General features: G+C 43.5%; 1 protein-coding gene across 1 annotated transcript in view; it reads left to right on the forward strand.

Annotated features, from left to right (window-relative positions):
• Positions 1-14,021, forward strand: part of LOC147717619 (E3 ubiquitin-protein ligase TRIM39-like) — a 249,692-nt gene extending 235,671 nt beyond the window's left edge. Inside the window, exon 8 of the mRNA XM_086924410.1 lies at positions 13,855-14,021. The gene's annotated coding sequence lies outside the window, so the exon portion shown is untranslated. The remainder of the gene's footprint in view (positions 1-13,854) is intronic.
• The last annotated feature ends 4,938 nt before the right edge of the window (positions 14,022-18,959 follow it).

Below are 18,959 nucleotides of genomic sequence, written 5' to 3' on the forward strand. Positions count from 1 at the left end.
GGACATTGCTATGTTCTTTGACGAAAAAGTGAAATCACTTGTGGATCAAGTCGTTCATCCTACCCCTCCAGCGGAGCGCAAATCCTCAGCCATTTGGCAGCACTTTGACCCCATCTCTGAAGATGCCCTCCTCAATTGCATCCTTTTAACAAAGCCCTCCAATCATTCTCTTGACCCCATCCTTAGTGACATTGCCATCGACTTATATAGCCATTCTCTTTCCTATTGGGCCACTCTGGTCAACCTCTCCCTCTGTCAAGGCTCCCTTCCTGTCTCCTTCAAAGCTGGACAGGTCACCCCTCTGCTTAAAAAACACACTGCTGATGCGAATGACCTCAACAACTTCCGCCCCATTACTAACCTGCCCTTTCTTGCGAAGATCACAGAAAGATGTCTAGCAAAACAACTCTCTCATCATATCAAGGACAATGATCTTCTTGACATTTTCCAGTCCGGCTTCATACAAAACCGCAGCACTGAAAAAGCCCTGCTGCAAGTGGTGGTTGACGCGCTGCGGATACTCGATTCGGGGAGGGGGGTCTTACCTTCTAATTCTTCTTGACCTTTCTGCAGCCTTTGACACTGTCAATCAGAACACTCTCCTCAACACTCTTCAACAGAGAATGGTCATGGAGGGCACTGTGCTTAAATGGTTTGCTTCCTTCCTCTCTGATAGATCCCAAAGTATCAAAATAGCGAACAGTCTTTCATCTCCTTTGGCGGTAGGTCAAGGTGTTCCTCAAGGCTCTATACTTGCACCCACATTGTTCAATCTCTATTTAGAACCACTGGGAAATCTCGTGAGTAAATCCGGGATCCACTATCATCTCTATTCAGAAAACACTCAAATCTACCTCAAGGTTGCCCTCCACTCACGATCTCTCCATCCTAAGCTCTACTCTCGGCTCCATTCAAAACTGGATGTCAACTCAACTGATTCTGAATCCCTCCAAAACTGAATCCCTCCTCCTCTCCTCTTCACTTTCTCCTTCCCCGGTTCAATCATGGATGGATCAGATGAATCTACTTAACAATAAACCCATCATTTTCGACTGCGCAAAATCCCTTGGTGTCATACTCGAAAAAAAACTCAATCGAATCTCCCACATCAATTCCATTTCAATTCTGCTCGATACAAAATGCGCCTTCATTGGGGAATTCGTCGCTTCTTCCCAGAGTAAGACCTTAAAACCCTGGCCCAATCGCTGGTCCTCTCCAGACTGGACTACTGCAATTCTCTTCTCACTGGCCTCCACAAATCCCACCTGTCCCCCCTTAAATCTGTTCTCCATTCAGCAGCTCGTTTAATTTATGGGGCCAAAAAAAGCGACCACATAACACCCATCACACCCAAGATCTATCTACCAGACTACCTGTATCACCCACAAAGCCTTGCACTCCTCCTCTCCGCTACCTGGCGAATAAACTGAAACTCTCTGAAGGCTCTTGACCATTACGTAATGCGGAAAATTTACTGCTTGAACCTCCCACTTTCAAGAAGGAAAGATCAATGGCCCAATCCTTTTCAGGCAATGCGGTGAGAATCTGGAACTCTCTTCCGCCTCAGCTTCGGACCACCACCTCCTCCCAGGCCTTCAAAACTGACCTCAAAGTTCTCCTCCTGCAAAGACACTTTCAAATTTAATTCACTCCCTCTCTATTATCTGAAGGAAGATCTTCCATTATAGAAATTTCTATTCTCCATGACTATGGAAGTGCCTTCCCAGTGTGTTCTTGTGGTTTGAATGTCTGCCATTTATTGCAGTATTATCCTTCGACCTGTGTTTGGCACTCTTTTGTAACATGCACACGTCACTTTTCTCTTGTAACACACTGTTTGCTACCTCTTACATTTTGTTTGCTTTAGATACTGGCACAAGTGCCACCTTTGCCTTCCTAATGTTTGTTCTTGTGCGGGAGTGTCTGCCATTTATTGCAGTATTATACCTCTACTTGTACTTTGTACTTTTTTGTAACTTGCACACGTCACTTTTTCCTCCTGTAAGGTACCGTTTGCTACCTCTTGTATTTTGTCTGCTCACAATTGTCACTTTTGCCTCATGTAACTTAACGTTTGCTTTTGAAATTTGTTCACTTGTAATTTTCTCCTCATGTATCATTACTGTTCCACCCACACCCTGTAACGAGTTGGGAAAGGGTGGGGGTGACAATGCTCTCCACTCCCTGATTGAAATGGAGGCTTAGCAATACCGGGCTTGTAGTTAAAACGCCCGGGGCTAACTTTACCTCCATGCGATCAGGGGGTGGAGACTGGGCCTCGATGCTAAGTCTTTGCCGAGCTGATGACATCACAGCCCTCAGGGCTGAGAGATTGTCAGCCCGGCAAATACTTAAGCTTTGGGCATACCCAGGGGAGCAGTTAAATGTGGTGTCAGTCATGTGTCTTCATTACAGCAACAACGCTGGTGTCACTGACTGGAGCTGACTGTGCCCCTCTCCTGGTCCACAAACTTACAAGGGGGCATTTTCAAAAACAGTTTAAACTTTATGATTGCTTTGTTTTTTTACTTCGGAACTAAAGGGGGCGGAGCCTCGGCGCCCAAGCACAGAAACCGCCACTGCGAACATCTCCATTTTGAAGCATGTTCCTCAACACACCTGAACCCTATGGGATAGAGTTTCTTAAGTACTCTCCTTTAACCAACTTTTAGTTTCAGAGTCTACACTTACATTTCGGCAGTGGGAGAAAACGGTGAGCCTTAGAGGGCATTGTAGTGTGTGTTGGATACTGCTCAATAAAAAATGGTCATATAGGGGCTGCAACAGAAAATATAGAGGTAGAAATCAGGAGTTTAAAATTCTACTTCGAAAAGCCTTTCGCCAAACCTTCTTGCTAACAGAAAATTAAATTTTCTTGCCTTCATACTTCTTATAATGTTTTAAAAAATAGCCTCAATCTTATATTGTCTTCATGGACCCTCACATTGCAGTCTGCTATGCCTCAAACGGCAAGATGTATTTTATCAATGCTGCAATTTGTTTAGTTGGCTAGAGAGTAAAACACACTTTTAAAAAGGAAATGAGGATGGGACAGAGTGTATTTCTTTTGACATGTGTGGTTCACATAATGAAATAAGCACTATGTATAAGTATAAGTACTACCCGATTGATCCCCTGCACAGCACTGATTTAACAAGGAGAAAAATTACTCAAATAAAAATAGCTATCTTGATTGTGGAGGTAAACGGGAAAAAGCATTGGCATAGATGTAAGTAAATTATAGTTGGGCGGTGCTGCTGACTGATACAAGGAAGTGAAGTATCTGGCGCAACTACCAACGAGGAGCTAACATACAAGAGGGACGCAATAGTGAACTAATCCCAAGCAGCAGGCAGAATTACACTCCGTATTGTAATTGCTACAGGTCTTCCAGACAGCGCATGCGCGCTGGCTAGTCTCAACCTAAAAAGTGACAGTGTACTACTTTTTAGGACTCGCCTAGATCTTTTGGCTGTAGCTTTTATTTTTAAGGTGATGTTGGGGCGTGGATCTCTTATGACCCTTATAGAGCACCTCCCAGTATACCACACACGAGTCCCTGCATGCAAGGGACGAGAGCGATGGGGAAAGCAGATGTGGTTGGTTTGTTTCACATTCAATTACTGACCATTGGCCCGTAATCCAAGTAATATAATGGCACCTTGCATTTCCTTCCCAGCTCAAGTTTGTTAGTTATAGGTAGTCACAATGTGTTTGCTATGCACCCCTTACAATCCTCAGCCAGGTGCCACTGCACCTGCTGCACAAATTATAACTTTGTTGCTGGAAAGTATTGCAGTCTCTGCAATATTTACTCTAAGTGTTTTCTTCCAGGCTGAACAAAGCAGCTACATTCTCCATTTATTGGATTAAAAGCCTTTAGCGTGCATTGGTACAAAATGCCTTGTTGTTACTCGACATTGGGAACGAAGAAATGCCTGTTAAACAAAAGAGGCTTGTTATGCGCCTGACTCCTCTCGCAATCCTACAGGCTCCATGTAAAAGCATTTGGGCTGTGTGACACGCCACATATTAACACACTACTCAATGCAACATAAATACACTCAACATAATACCACTCAGTACCCCATAATTACACGTCACATAATTTCACTCTATTCAATGCAACATGAATACACTCCACATAATACTACTGTGCCACATAATTACACTCTACTCAATGCAACATAAATACACTCAACATAATACCACTCAGTACCTCATAATTAATCGTCACATAATTACCCTTTATTCAATGCAACATAAATACACTCCACATAATACCACTGTGCCACATAATTACATTCTACTCAATGCAACATACACTCCATAATACTACTCAGTGCTACATAATTACACGCCACATAATTACACTCTACTCCATGCAACATAAAAACACTCCATATAATACCACTCGGTGCCACATAATTACACGCCACATATTTACACTCTACTCAATGCAACATAAATGCACTCAGCATAATACCACTTACTACCACATAACACACATACAGAACATACAAGTATTTAGTAAAGCTGCACAATATCCTTGGTGCAACAACGTCAACTGTTGCATGGCTAAACACTTATAAGGTCCGAAAGGTGAGACCAATTGGCTATGCCAATGCTTGTTTATGGGAGCCAGCAGCAGACAGACGCCTTTGTGCCCTGCAGTGTTAGCATTCTGATTGGCAGGACCGCAGATTTCTTGACCTATTAACAGTACCATTCGGTTATTTCCGCTTGAGAGTTGGCAAGTTGTTTATGACTCCAAATAGTCATGGCTGTTGCTTGCTCAATAGGATTGGGGAGTTGTGAGCTTCATATTTCCCAACAGTCATGCTGGGATATCTTGTTAAAACACATTATATGAGAATCAGGACATGGGGGGGGGGGGGGGGGCTTAAGGAGAAGTGGAAAGAGAGAGGAAGGCGTATTGTTAGGGACACTTAAAACACAACAATTTTTAAAGCCTTCAAAACACAGACGAGAGAGAGAGAGAGAGAGAGAGAGAGAGACAGTGTGTGTGTGTGTGTGTGTGTGTGTGTGTGTGTGTGTGTGTGTGTGTGTGTGTGTGTGTGTGTGTGTGTGTGTGTGTGTGTGTGTGTGTCTGTCTGTCTGTCTGTCTGTCTGTCTGTCTGTCTGTCTGTCTGTCTGTCTGTCTGTCTGTGTGTGTGTGTGTCTGTGTCAGTGTGTGTGTGTGTGTCAGTGTCAGTGTGTGGGTGTGTGTGTCTGTGTGGGTGTGTGTGTGTGTGTGTGTGTGTTTTTGTCAGTGTGGGCATGTAAAAATCCCAGGTGAAGTCCGACAGACACTTCCTCATACCTGACTGAAATTCCTTGTACCCAACTATTTACTACAGAATACAATTTTAGGGAGGTAAGGCACCCCAAACACCCTGCTGAAGTCGCGCCCTTTCCCATGTGTTGGGAATAAGCACGGCAAGTAATTTCCGAGTTAGTGTTATCAATGGTTATAATATCAGTGATATGGTGTTAAAGAGTACTGATTCAGTGTTCTCCAGGTCCTTGTGGTCGCTTCTCATTCCGGGAAGCAAACTTGTAAATAGTGGATTTTAGTGTGGATTACCAGCCAGCATCGTGAATTCCAGCGCTCCAGTATCGCCCCATCAAAATCTGCTCAACTCTTAATGAGGGCCTTATCGGACTATTAACTTGAGTACCGCAAAATAAAACTATAGCAATAAGTTCAGATTCTCCTCCAATTGCCTTGTCTCTGCTTTAATTGAACTCCCAACATTTTAAAGGTTCAGTAAATGTCAGTCAATTGTGATAGCCTGTGAAAGTCCCTTTATGCGTAGTGAGTTTCAAATGGAGGGAACACATATACACCATGTAATCTAAATATTAGGAAGGTAAAGAAAAGGAAAAGAAGCTGTGTTCCTTTAAGTGCACCCTTTCACGGATATTCTGTTACCTGGAAAAGGAAAAGAAGCTGTGTTCCTTTAAGTGCACCCTTTCACGGATATTCTGTTACCTGCACCAGGACGCTTGTGGAGCGCGGCGGACCTCTTCTTTCATCATCACACCCACGACTCGCCGGACCCGCTTCGCGGGTCCCGCAGCGCGTCGTTTGCTTGAAGGCTGCACCGAGGAGTTAAGGAGGAGCGCGGGGTCAGGCAAGTGATCCAGCGGGGCTGCGAGCAAGGCAGGGGACTCCAGTGACCAGGAGCCCCTGTGCGCCCAATCAGCAACACCTGGGCTGCTCTCCCCGCTGGCCACGCCCCCCGCCAACGGAGCTAAAAGCTGTCTCAGCCTCAGCGCCTGTGGGACACCCTTTCACGGATATTCTGTTACCTGCACCAGGACGCTTGTGGAGCGCGGCGGACCTGCTGCCCAGCGGACCTCTTCTTTCATCATCACACCCACGACTCGCCGGACCCGCTTCGCGGGTCCCGCAGCGCGTCGTTTGCTTGAAGGCTGCACCGAGGAGTTAAGGAGGAGCGCGGGGTCAGGCAAGTGATCCAGCGGGGCTGCGAGCAAGGCAGGGGACTCCAGTGACCAGGAGCCCCTGCGCGCCCAATCAGCAACACCTGGGCTGCTCTCCCCGCTGGCCACGCCCCCCGCCTATCACCCAACGAACACATAGCTGTAGTATCATAAGGAGTGCAGTATCTCCGCTTCGCGGGAGCGAGCGGGAGCGACCGGGAGAAGCCCGGGACAAGGGCGGGACCGTTCGTGACCCGGAGCGACCGGACCGGGCCACCTCTCTAACCTGTGTGCGTCCCCATCCCTAAGGACTATGGCCGGCAGAGACAATAGGATTAAATCCACCCTAACCGGCAGCCTGTCAACCGCTGGAGGTATGGAGAAATTCCTCATAAGGGCTAATAACATTATAGATAAGGAGATAGTCATATTGGAAAAGCGTTTATCCACTGAACTCATTTCTCTTAAACGATCATCTATAGGACCCCTTGCTAACGCTAAAACGCCCATTAGAGACAGCGATCAGTCTGCTATTGCGGATACAATATCCCCGCCCACAGAAGACCCTAGCCACCTAGCTACCCCGGTTATATCAACTGACATTGTTGCTGACCCTAACTGTGTACCTGTAAGCGATAATGTCCCTATTTTATCCCACCCTGATATGAGTATTACTGAGTCTAAGAGCTGTGGGGAAAGAGAGGGTGCAGTGAGGAAACGGAAAAGAGTGTACAACAAAAAAGAAGTTAAATCGGGAAGGGCTGCAAAAACAGCTAAGGTACGGGAGGCACCACCACCCCAGACCACCTTTACCCCCCGTGATGCTCAACCCCCGAATAGAGAAATATCCATGGAATGGGCCGTGGCACCACTTAAATCAATCATATCCCCATTAGAGGCTAAACTGGATAGGCTTTGCTCCAGAATATCTAATGTAGAGAAAACATCTGCCTCCATTTTAGCCACCCTTGGTAACCTTCAGAACCAACACATCCCCACGACTACCATAACCCCTGCGATCCCCGCTCCCCCCAATCCGGTTTTGAACCAACCTAATATCCCCCCACCTAATACATGCATACCACCCCTTATCCAATCTCAGCCCAATAATTCAACAACTAACAATGTGGCGAGTCAACAACCAAGCCAAATTAATCCAACAGACCATACGGCCCAGGGAGAACCAAGTGAGGCACTCAATACCCCTAGACCTAGACGGCCCGATCTACCACCGGAGGCAAACCGGTTTACTGTCATCTTAGCCGGAGTACCACCACTAGAAACAGGGGAATCAGAAACCTTTAGTTCCTTGAAGAACAAAGTCATAAAATGGCTCAACTGGAATAGACCGCTCCCGGGTCACCTGCACAATGAAATTATTATGGTAAGGAGGGTTCCATGGATAGGCAAGACCCCTAAAAACATCAATGGGGACTGCCTAACCGTTAGTTTTAGAGACCCCCGCACAGTATCCCATATATGTGCAGGTTTTAACAGATCTTTTGACTCAACGATCCAGACCCTTCCTGTTTCCTATTTCTTTCCGCCAACCAACATTCGCTACCAACAAAGAAGAGGGGATTGGTCCGTTGTGGAACGGAGGGGCAGACAACGAGCATATGATGCTAGACCACCAAGACAACCTCAATACGTACCCCAATTTCACCCCTTTATGGATCATAACCGCTTCGCTTGCTTAGATGGCCTAGAGGGAGTAGACTGACTACACCCCGTCTCTCGCTCTCTGAAGCTGACCAATATTCCGGCTAAACCTGATGTCCCATCCATGGTCCATTTATCCACCCCTACCGAAGCTATCCCCACAAATCCGGCCCAGAGTTCACCCGTTACGACCCCTACCATACAATGTTCCGAAATTACTCCCATTACCCCTGCCCCAGCTACCCCCACTGTACCGGATCTGACCCACCTAGATACGACCCGTACTACACCCTCTGTCTCAACTAACCACATTAATATAGCAATGGACCAAAGGGTTAAGGGTTATTCATTGATGAGCTGGAACATTGCTGGGTGGCGGCAAAAGGTTTCAGCACTGGGTTGGAGGGAACACATTGTGGATTTTGATATTTTATGTCTGCAGGAAACGTGGTCAGTGGAAGATATTGCTTTCGATGGTTTTGTTTCTTATAACTGTAATGCGGTGGAATCTGCAATGGGGAGGGCCAAAGGGGGATTGTTGATTTTACTTTCTTTACACCTACCTTTACGTGTAAGGAAAAGCCATATTGTGGGGTCCCATTCGCAAATTTTGGAAATATCGGTAGGCAGGGATAGAAATCTATTGTTGATAAACCATTATAATAACACCTTTAACCCCTCCAGCACCACTGTAGTAGATGAACTCGAATCGGCTCTGGATTCCATTCTTTGCAATACAACTGTATCTTATGATATTGTTTGGGGAGGAGATTTCAATATTAGAACTTGCCCTCTCTCATACTCAACTACTTGTGGTTATGATGGGGAAAATGGGGAAAATTTACTCCACTTTTTACACTCTCCATATGGCACTTCCCTTAACAATCTGATGTTAAAAATTGATATATCAATCCACCAACATGCCCCTGATAATGAGGGTAATCTGGCGCCCACCTTCACGGGGAGAAACACCACCTCTATTATTGATTTTCTGATCATTTCCAACCGGGTAGCTCCCCATTGTTCGGTCCCCCAGATCTTAGATCACGATCTGAGTGACCACAATGCACTTACCATGGTCTTATATTGTGAGCTCCATAGGGATGTATTCTCCGGTAGGGTTGTCGATGACATTACCCCATGTAGACCAAATGGGACTCGCATAAAGTGGAGTGGGGAAAAAGCAGAGAATTTACATCGCAGGGTGGTGAAAGCTGGCCTAAACACGATACTTAGTTGCCTTGATATGGAAGTCCCCCCAGAACAATCTGTAAATAACTTTGAGAAGCTGGGTATCATAATTAAGCAAACTCTCACCTCAAAGAAGGCGAAAACCAGACAGGCCACACAGGGTTGGTTCAACCAAGCATGTACAAGGGCACTAAAATCCCTTAAACTTGCCCTCTCAACTACCCCGAGAGACAGGGAAGCGGTTAAATCCCTGAGGGCTAATTACAAAAATGAGCTCAAAATCAGGAAACAAGAACTTAGAGAAATAGCCTGGGAAGATCTGAGCAAAGCTGCAGCCCTCCGGGATAGTAAACTATTTTGGAGTACCATCAATAGCCCATTCCTGCAAAAAGAGGAATTCCCTGTTCTCACTGCCCAAGTTAATGAAGATGGATGGGTGGCCCACTTCTCAGGGATCTTCGATCCATCTGGAGGGTCCTTTGCAAATTTTAACATCATCAGCACTACCCCAGTTGAATCCCCAAGAATCACGACCCATGAGGTGGAATTGGCAATAAGGAATAGCAAAGGGGGGAAAGCCCCAGGACCAGACTGGGTACCAATCGACCTATACAAATATGATCCAGCGCTCTGGAGCCCACTACTGACCATAGCCTTTAATGCTGCTATGGATAACAGGACCCCTTCTACCTGGGGTGAATCCATCATTATTCCAATCTATAAAAAGGGGGATAGAGGAGAGGCTAAGAACTACCGCCCTATCTCCCTGCTGGATTCCTCACTAAAAATCTTGAGTAGGGTCCTGTTAGCACGCTTGGAAGATTGGGCCTTAGATAATAACATTCTTGCCCCATCCCAATATGGCTTTAGAAAGGGCCTTGGTACGATCGAACAATGTATTAACTTGAACCTTTTAATAGGGAAGTATACCAAGGCCAAGCCGGGATCACTATTTTTGTGCTTTGCAGATCTTTCAAGCGCATTTGATTTGGTCGACCATGCCCTGTTATGGACAACTCTGCTAGGTATGGGAGCCCCCCCGATATCATCTATTTCTTAGCCACACTCTATTCTAACTTATCCGCCCAAATTCGTTATGGTCCTGAGGGTGAGTGCACACGGAAGATTAGAGTAAGATCTGGCATTCGACAGGGCTGTGTATTAGCCCCGTTGCTTTTCTCACTCTTCATTAACTCGGTGGAACAAGAATTAAAGCAAATCCATGCTGATGCCCCCCAAGTAGGAGGCACCCCTATACCGGTATTGCTTTATGCCGATGATACAGTTCTTCTCTCCAGGACCCCTATAGGCTTACAAAAATTGATGGATGGGTTCCATGATTTTATATTTAAAAGGAAACTTAAAATTAATAACTCTAAAACGTTTGTCATGGTGTGTGGGAAAAAGCTGGAACTTTTTAAACCTTTCTCTTTTAAGGAAAACCATATTGCAACTGTCACTAATTTCTGCTACTTGGGAGTTACATTTAACGACAGAGGATCATGGGCCCCTGAGGAAACAAATGTCAAAGCCAGAATGGGGAAAGCATCCTTAGGCGTCTTCCGCTTTGCCTCCAAAGTAGGAAGCCGCCGTATTGTTGATATGCTGACCATATACAAGCACAGATGTACTTCGATAGCATTGTATGGCTCGGGGGTATGGGGACATTGCAATGCCAAGGCCCTGCAAATTGAAGAAAACAAGTTCATTAAACGGCTGCTTTGTCTCCCCTCCTCGGCATCTACTGTTTTAACCCATTCGGAACTAGATCTGGATTACCTGTCCGACCTCACCGGATTGAGGCCACTGTTGGTATGGAAATCCATTTTTACCAAGACGGAAACAGCATTTACCAAAGATATCATCAAAGACTGCTTACTCTTGGATAAAGTTTTAAGTATTCCATGGTTAAAATATGTAGTTTCGACTGTTAAAGACCTGTTTGACATGGACCTAGGAAATAACCCTACCAGTCTGAACACTCTAGACAAACAGGAACTAAAAAATGTTTATCTTAGGGCGAAATCGGATGTACGAAGTTATGCTACTAGAGAATATTCTACACATATTCTCCACCTGTCCTTGAATGATGATAGCCGGGGTATTCCTATGTACCTTAATGTTATCCACAGACAGTCCCACCAGTTTGTTCTTTCAAGGCTAAGATTAGGTATAGTACATAACTTGGTTGCTTTCCCGATTATGAAATCTCACCCAGTTACCCCATGTCCATGTGACGGTTCTTCCAAACAAAGCACAATGCACTTTTTATTACTCTGTTCTTTGTATAAAGCGCAACGCACCTGTTTCCTCAAGCCTATGTTCCTTAAATATTCCATGTATACCACTGATAGTGCTTTGAGGCTCCTTTTTTCACTTTCAAGCCCAGATATATGTTTTTACACTGCCACTTTTATTTTGAAATCTATCAGAGCTAGACTTAGCATGGTTTTCCCGTAATTTTATGTGCAGCAATCCCCACAACATGTGACAAGGTGTAATGGCTGGATTTTCTGAGTAGGTGGGATCAGCCCCCAGGGGCCCCTCCAACCCAGCCAGAACGTACTCACCTTCCCTCCCCAGGACCACCTATATCCAGGCACCTGGTACCTACCTGAGGATGGGGAACTCGCAATATACAAGCTCATATTATTAAAAACACCACTAAATCTATAGGGATACTAAGAATACTCACTGATTACTAGGGATATCCATACCCTACACCACACTTATTCACATCAGTTGGTCTCGCGGCCACCCTGACCCAGACCGTTCTACCCTAGGGCAGATATGACACACAATCCGGTGTGTCTACACATGGGCCTGCAGAACCCAATGCTCCCTTTTCCAAACTGTTCGCAATCCTGCGAAACTACACACTAGTTCAACTACCTAGTGCTCTCATTTACTCAAGCCACAATCCAGTGGGTATACACACTGGTTCGACCCCCCAGTGCTCTCATTAACGCCGCATATCAACGACGACCACATTCCTATGAACACCTATACATATATATATATATATTGGGAAGTCTCTTCACTAAGGGTCTGCTACTACAATAATATTATGGGATGGTGTACTAACTTAGTCCCTTGGTTGCAAGTCTCCTCTCTCCCTCACTATTACTTACCTGATCAGGGGTAGCATCTGTTCAAACAGCAATACTTACCAGGAAAGATTATTCTTACTGTATGAGGACAAAGATATACACACTATGTGATAGAGTTGTTTCTTGATTTAAGCGCTCCTACCCCCCTTATCCATCAGTGGCTCAACAGCAACTGGCTTGAAGCCAGGATAACTTTATCATAAAAGAACTCATGCACACTAATTCACTAATTAATGGGGTCATTTATTATTAGTACAATAGAACACACCGCTTGAAAGAGAAAAGATTAAACATAACAGGAACACTCCGCTGAAAGGGAAAAGATTGGACATAAAGTGTAAGTGTAACTAATTCAGACTACCTCACCTATTAGAAGGAAGATTTCTCTCTCTGCCTCTGGTGGGATTAGGGCTCTCTCTCTGCCTCTGGTGGGATTAGGGCTCTCTCTGTCTCTCCCTCCTTCACCACATCACCACGCCTCTGGTTCAGTTGCTCCAGCTGACAGCCTTCTTTGATGCTCTCTGCACTGCTTTCTCTCTCCTCATCTTCAGCAATCGTCTGCCTTCTTTCTCCATTCAAGAACTGCACTCTATTCTGCAGCTCCCAGCAGACATCCTCTCTCTCTCTGCAAGCTGTTCTGAGCTCCAAGCTGTTCTGAGCTCCCAGCAGTTCTGTGCTCCAAGCTGTTCTGAGCACCACGCTGAACTGCACACCACGCTGCACTGACCTCCAAAACTGAACTGACCACTCCTCCTCTCCTGTAGCTCGCTAAGATGGAAGCTTGTCCTTTCATGGAAAGCTACGGCCAGTAACCTGCCGCCCACCAAATTCTTGTACCTCCCCGTACCAAGGACACGTTCCCAGCTGGCCAGCCTGAAGTTGTGTCTTCGGAGTGGAGAAAAATACATTCTTTCGATAAGGGCCAGCCTGAACCGGTTCTCTCCAAGCGAACAACAGCCTTAACTATAAACATTGCCTTTGCCCTGAAAAGCCTCTCAGTTTCATCAAAATGGAATCCCTCTAGCTCTAGGCCTGTAGGCCTGAAAGGGGTGAAATGCTCCTTAGCTCTGTCAGAATACCTACATAAACCATACCAATATGTCTAATATGTCAAAGCCAATAGGCAATAGACAGGTTAAAGTCAAGAATAAAGGCATATTAAGCAGCTATCCTCTTCTAGATCTGGAAAAAAGGCTTAAAAGGGCCAACACAGGCTAAGAATACCTATACTAGATGCGAGCAAGACTAATGATCTATATCACTGCTAAATAAATCCAAAAACTCTGCCATTACACAAGGTTATCTCTGTTTCTGCATTTTGTGTACAATGTATATGTAATGTTTTAAATTGTATACTTTTATGATGTTTTTTAAACATTCGAATAAAGTTATAAAACTGAAAGTGCATTACTGATCTAACCTCAGTGTATTTAATGTTTTGCAGAAAGTGGCATCCAAGAGTACTGGTGTGTACTGGACGGTTTCTATTCACATAATCAGATATCCGAAAGAGAAGAGATCTGGAGAGAGTACATCTGCTAAACACTGTGGGTTTCCTTTCCATAAAGAAATTATTGTCACTGATTAAAATAAATATTAAGCAATGATGCATTTGGCTGAAGATGCCCTTATGTTCTGTTGCTGTAAAAAAAAATCTTAAGCATTAGTGTACCAATCTGTAGTTATGGTTAAGTTGCATTTCCTAGTTAAAATAACTTTTTGCTAACAACATGTATGAATCTGACGAATGTGGGTCTTCGGCTTTCTTTTGCAATGTCAAGTTTCAACCAGACAGACCTAGGGAGCTGTGATAAAGAGAGAAGTCAGAAAGAAGAATTTCCATTTCAAGTCCAATAAGAATTTGAAGCCACACCTGTCATAAAGATATAATTATACTCAAGGAGTTTCTGTGGGTTAGGATAAAGCTGTTCATGAGTTTTTGAGATGTATGCATTGAACAAAATATTACGAGAGATTTGAAGTGTTCAAGGGTTCCTGATTGAATAACCGAGAACAAATTCCTAAAAGAAATATGATTAGATGAAACACTGAAAGTTTTCAATATCTTGAACTGCTCTCGAATCAGCATCACAAGAGAAAAACAATCTTTGGCAACAAGATGGGTGGACACCTGAATCCCATTCAGTATTAGAGCACATCACAGAACAGTAAAAATGCCCAATATTTGATAGATTAAAATATAATCAAGAACAGCAAAGAACAGGAGGGATTTTCAAAAGGTCAGAATTTGGTTGTCTTCAAAGTTTCTGTGGTCAGTGTTAGCGTCCAGAAACTGTGAAAACCTTTGCAGCCAATTAGGGTGGGCACAATGTTGAGTTAAGCCAAAGGAAGTAGGTGAGATCACAGCCTGCTGCATGGTCATAGGTTGTACAAAGTAGGCTCTGAGGGTACAGGGTCTTAGTATAAGTCATGTGACAGAGCCAAGGTCTGTGGTCAAGGCAGCTACACACAACAAAAGACTCTACTGGTACCGTAGCCAATGTCAGCGCATAAATGATGTGGCTTCAGCTCTCACCCTGCGACTAGAGTCTGCTGCACAGGGCTGTATGCAGTAGGTTGTTGGAGATAAACAGACTATGCTAAGAAATATAAATAGAAACACGAAAACAATCAGCAAAAATGCAGACATTCGGGGGTGGGTTCTCTGTTATATAGAATTAATTGTATAAGCACTGAATACACATGTATGTGATCTTGAATCACTGAACAGACTGCATTAGCACAGGTATGTCAGACCCATACTGAAGACTGTTATGTAAATGAGTCGATGAAGTTTGTGTTGTAAGTGCTGACTTTAAAAAGCATACACGGCGAAATATAGCCTAAGAGATGCTTATGTTCAAACTGAAATCCAATGCGAGTCCCACCACAGACGATGTGTCCCAGGGGCTCTTGTATTTTCAGAAGTTTGAATGGAAAGCGAATCGTAGTACACGCCATGTATGCCAATGGGCCATCATGACATCCTTTGTCATTTATATCCTGGCAGAAAGAAGGTGTCAAAAGGAAAGGGACTCCAAATATTCTTCAAACCCCCAAACCCCATTTCTAAAAATCACACTGTGGATACTTTTACATGTTAGAAAGGCCTGCCTGACCAGAATGGTATGTCTGGCAATCGCAAATTCGCAAAATTGTGAGGGGGCCCAAATTATTTTTTTTGTCCACAGGTGCGGCATTAAAACGTTTGAAGACCACTATTTTAAGTAAACTAGTGACTGGATGGGCCGGTTATATCAACTGTAAGCAGAAAGAAGAAAGATAAGTGCACATCCCTCAACCCTCATATTAATCTAAAGTAACGGGAATTTAGAACAATTTCTGATTTACTATAGACTAGAAGGGCATATCAGAAACATGTGTTATTAGGGAATTCTGAACAGTTACATAAATTGGCTAAACATTACTGTGAGTAATGTGGATGAACAGAAGTGCTGTTATTTTATAGGCAACCAATATATTGATACAGGTAGCAAAGTAATTTCAAAATAAAAGACGAAGTTTTGGAAAAGTAATATGATAGCAAGTGTGTTTAGATATAATTTCACAAGATCCTAGGTAAAAGAGACAGTCCAGAGGTTTTGTTTGCGTTGCTTTGATGGTCCAGAATGTGCACCCGATCAAAGCATTGGTGATTGACCCCGATTTCACACCAACATGAACATCCTTGCTCAAAGAAACTCGAGAGGGGCCAGTGGAGTAGTGTCTCTAAAATTCAATCCCAATTTACTAATCAGTATAGATGAATCATGAGGACTAATGTACCAATCAAGCCAATGCTAAAAGCACAATGAGTGCTGTGAAATGAGAAAATGGGAATATATTCACAAAAATGTACATGCTCTAGAGGTATGTAAGTTGACAGCAGTGGATAACATGTAAGATCAGACATAGTGGGACAGCCTGATTTAAGGGGTAGTGTGACACAAAAACTCAACTATACTAAATCAAGTAAAAGAGGACCATTCCAGATCTGTGTATTGTAGAGAGAAGGTTCAACAAGCCATGTTTTCAGCATGATCCTGGCAACACATGAAAAGCTGATAAGGTGCGTTGGGTGATCAGGGCAAACATTAGTGTTCCCCTTGGCTACAGGAGATACAGGTACACCCTAAAGTCATGCAGGGTTCTCTCTATTCGAAAGAACAAAGGCGATGTATGAGAAGGTGTATGGGGCTTCCTTGCTAGAATCCTGCCCACCACTATATTGCTATGTGGATGACATTGCTCCGTGCACATCTTTGGGGCAACCTTAAGCACAAGCTGCACTTGGCAGATGGACCTTTCGTCGAGGGATGAGGCTTAATTTCAACAATATATCAAAGACATTGATGCACATTAGGCCCCAGAAGTATGACAGAGAGTAGTAGACTTGAAAACATTGAAGGTTATGAACAGATTAGTATAGTTACAAATTCAACTCTTTCAAAGGTCAACCAAAAAAATCAATGATCATTATATTCGTACATTGTCAGATAATTCAAAGTGATTCAAAATATAGCAAATGCAAAGACAGACTATTTTTAAGTTGTCATAAACAAATTGAGTAAGTTTCAGTTTCCCCTGAAAGGAAATTACCAGATGCTAAGCTAAGAAGTCAAGAAAATTGGGGGAAAATGAGCAGAAGGTGTCCGCAAATAAAGCCTCTAAAAGAATCAATAAAGATTCAGTTGAGTTAAGAAATAATGGATTTGCTCAGGAGTCTAACTCTGAGCAGGAGCAAAATAAGACATCTGGTATCAAAAGAGTGAAAAAAAGGCATAAAATCTAAGTAACTCAGCAATGCACAATAAAAATATACAGTTCTCAATAAGATTCAACACTCCGAATGGTTCTCAGGGAATGGAGACCAATCAGGATCCAGCATTTTACAAAAAGATTGTTTCACCCTCCCTCCCAACCGTCGCACAATGGAAGTTTTCAGCTGCATGGCCTTCAAGATATTTCTCGTATTAGGATGATACATTGCAGTCACCTGGCGATTAATTAAATTAATGAATGGATTAAAACTATTTTAATTAATTCAAACTACTGCAGCTTTCTACCTGAAACAAGAGAACGAAAGAAAGAAAAAGCACAGTAACCAAAAGTATCTTTTCAGTGGTAGCATGAGCCATTTAAACTGAGGTCTACATTAACTAAGGCTAACTTAACATAAAGAAATCTCACTTTATATATGAGTAGAGGATGTGTAGGTTCAATATACATGTTAGGCCAAATGAAAAATGGTGACAGAGCTTCACCAATTACTCCCTCTGATAACTCTGAGCGTCATCACACCATAAATCTATGAGTTCCCTAGTGTCCAATTTATATTTATTAATAACACACAAACCTACCCATGGGTCTAAACAGACATACATTAAAGAGAAAATTTGAGAGAACAGTATCTACCTCACTGTCAAGTGGAAACTCATTAAAGTCCTTAAAAAGCGATATTTAGAAGGACGGATACCCATCAGTCCCGGTGATGCCTTACTTCGTCATCATCTGGGTATCCTCCTAATGTCACTACAGTGACTCCGAGGGCTCAACCCCTATCAAATACAGGGCAAGATAACTCGTGGGTGATAAAATGTACGACCTGTTGATTATGTCCTAAAAAAACTCCTAGGTAATTGAATGGCCTACAGATGTGAACAAGTAATCAACATGATGGGCAAGAATGCAGTGCAAAAAAACATTTCTATAGGTGAATTAATATTGGGCATGCGAGAAAAAAATCTTTTATCAGTATCTCCCAGTGCTCAAATCTAAAAACAGTGCAAAAAGAGCTTTCACCAAATAACTGTCCTGGTAATTAACAGGGTCGACATGTTTCAGCAATTGAGGATAAAGGATCCTCCTCTGCCTTCTTCAGGACTTCAATAATATTGCTACTGCAATGTGCAAAATAAAATACTAATACTAATAATATAACTCTGTACAATACATAGGTTGGAATTGATACAACCATGTCACCTGGGCTCCAAGGTGTACACCAAGTCCTCTGCCGATGGCGTGACAATAGCCACTGTAACACAAAATGATATCCTTAAATATCTTCCCACTTGTCCGTGAAATTAACACATGAAATTAACACATGCACATATTCAAAATTCTCAACATCCTAGCTCGTGTCAATTGTTTATACCACTGATATCTATTCACCATTGTGTGCCTCATTACTCTTTAATGAACAACTATTCATGCTTATAGCACTGATATCTACTCACCATTTTGTGCCTCATTACTCTTTAATGAACAACTATTCATGCTTACCCGTCAAGCATGAGGATCAGACTTCACCTCACCTGGCTGCGGCTCAGGGAGAAGAAGCACCGCTCTGTAAAAAAATAAAAGATGAACAGGACCACTATAGTGACAGTGCCCTGCTCGCCTCCTGCTACCTTGACTCATCCATTTAAAACTGCATGAAATTCACGATCACGAAGGGCCCATACAACTCGCTGTGCTCCTGCACATTAAAACCACCTCTTGGCTTATCATGTTATCATATGTGTGCCGAGATGTTCCCACACATTTTTT

The sequence above is a fragment of the Lissotriton vulgaris genome, chromosome 5 (genome assembly GCF_964263255.1).
Source record: "Lissotriton vulgaris chromosome 5, aLisVul1.2, whole genome shotgun sequence".
NCBI classification, from domain to species: domain Eukaryota; kingdom Metazoa; phylum Chordata; class Amphibia; order Caudata; family Salamandridae; genus Lissotriton; species Lissotriton vulgaris.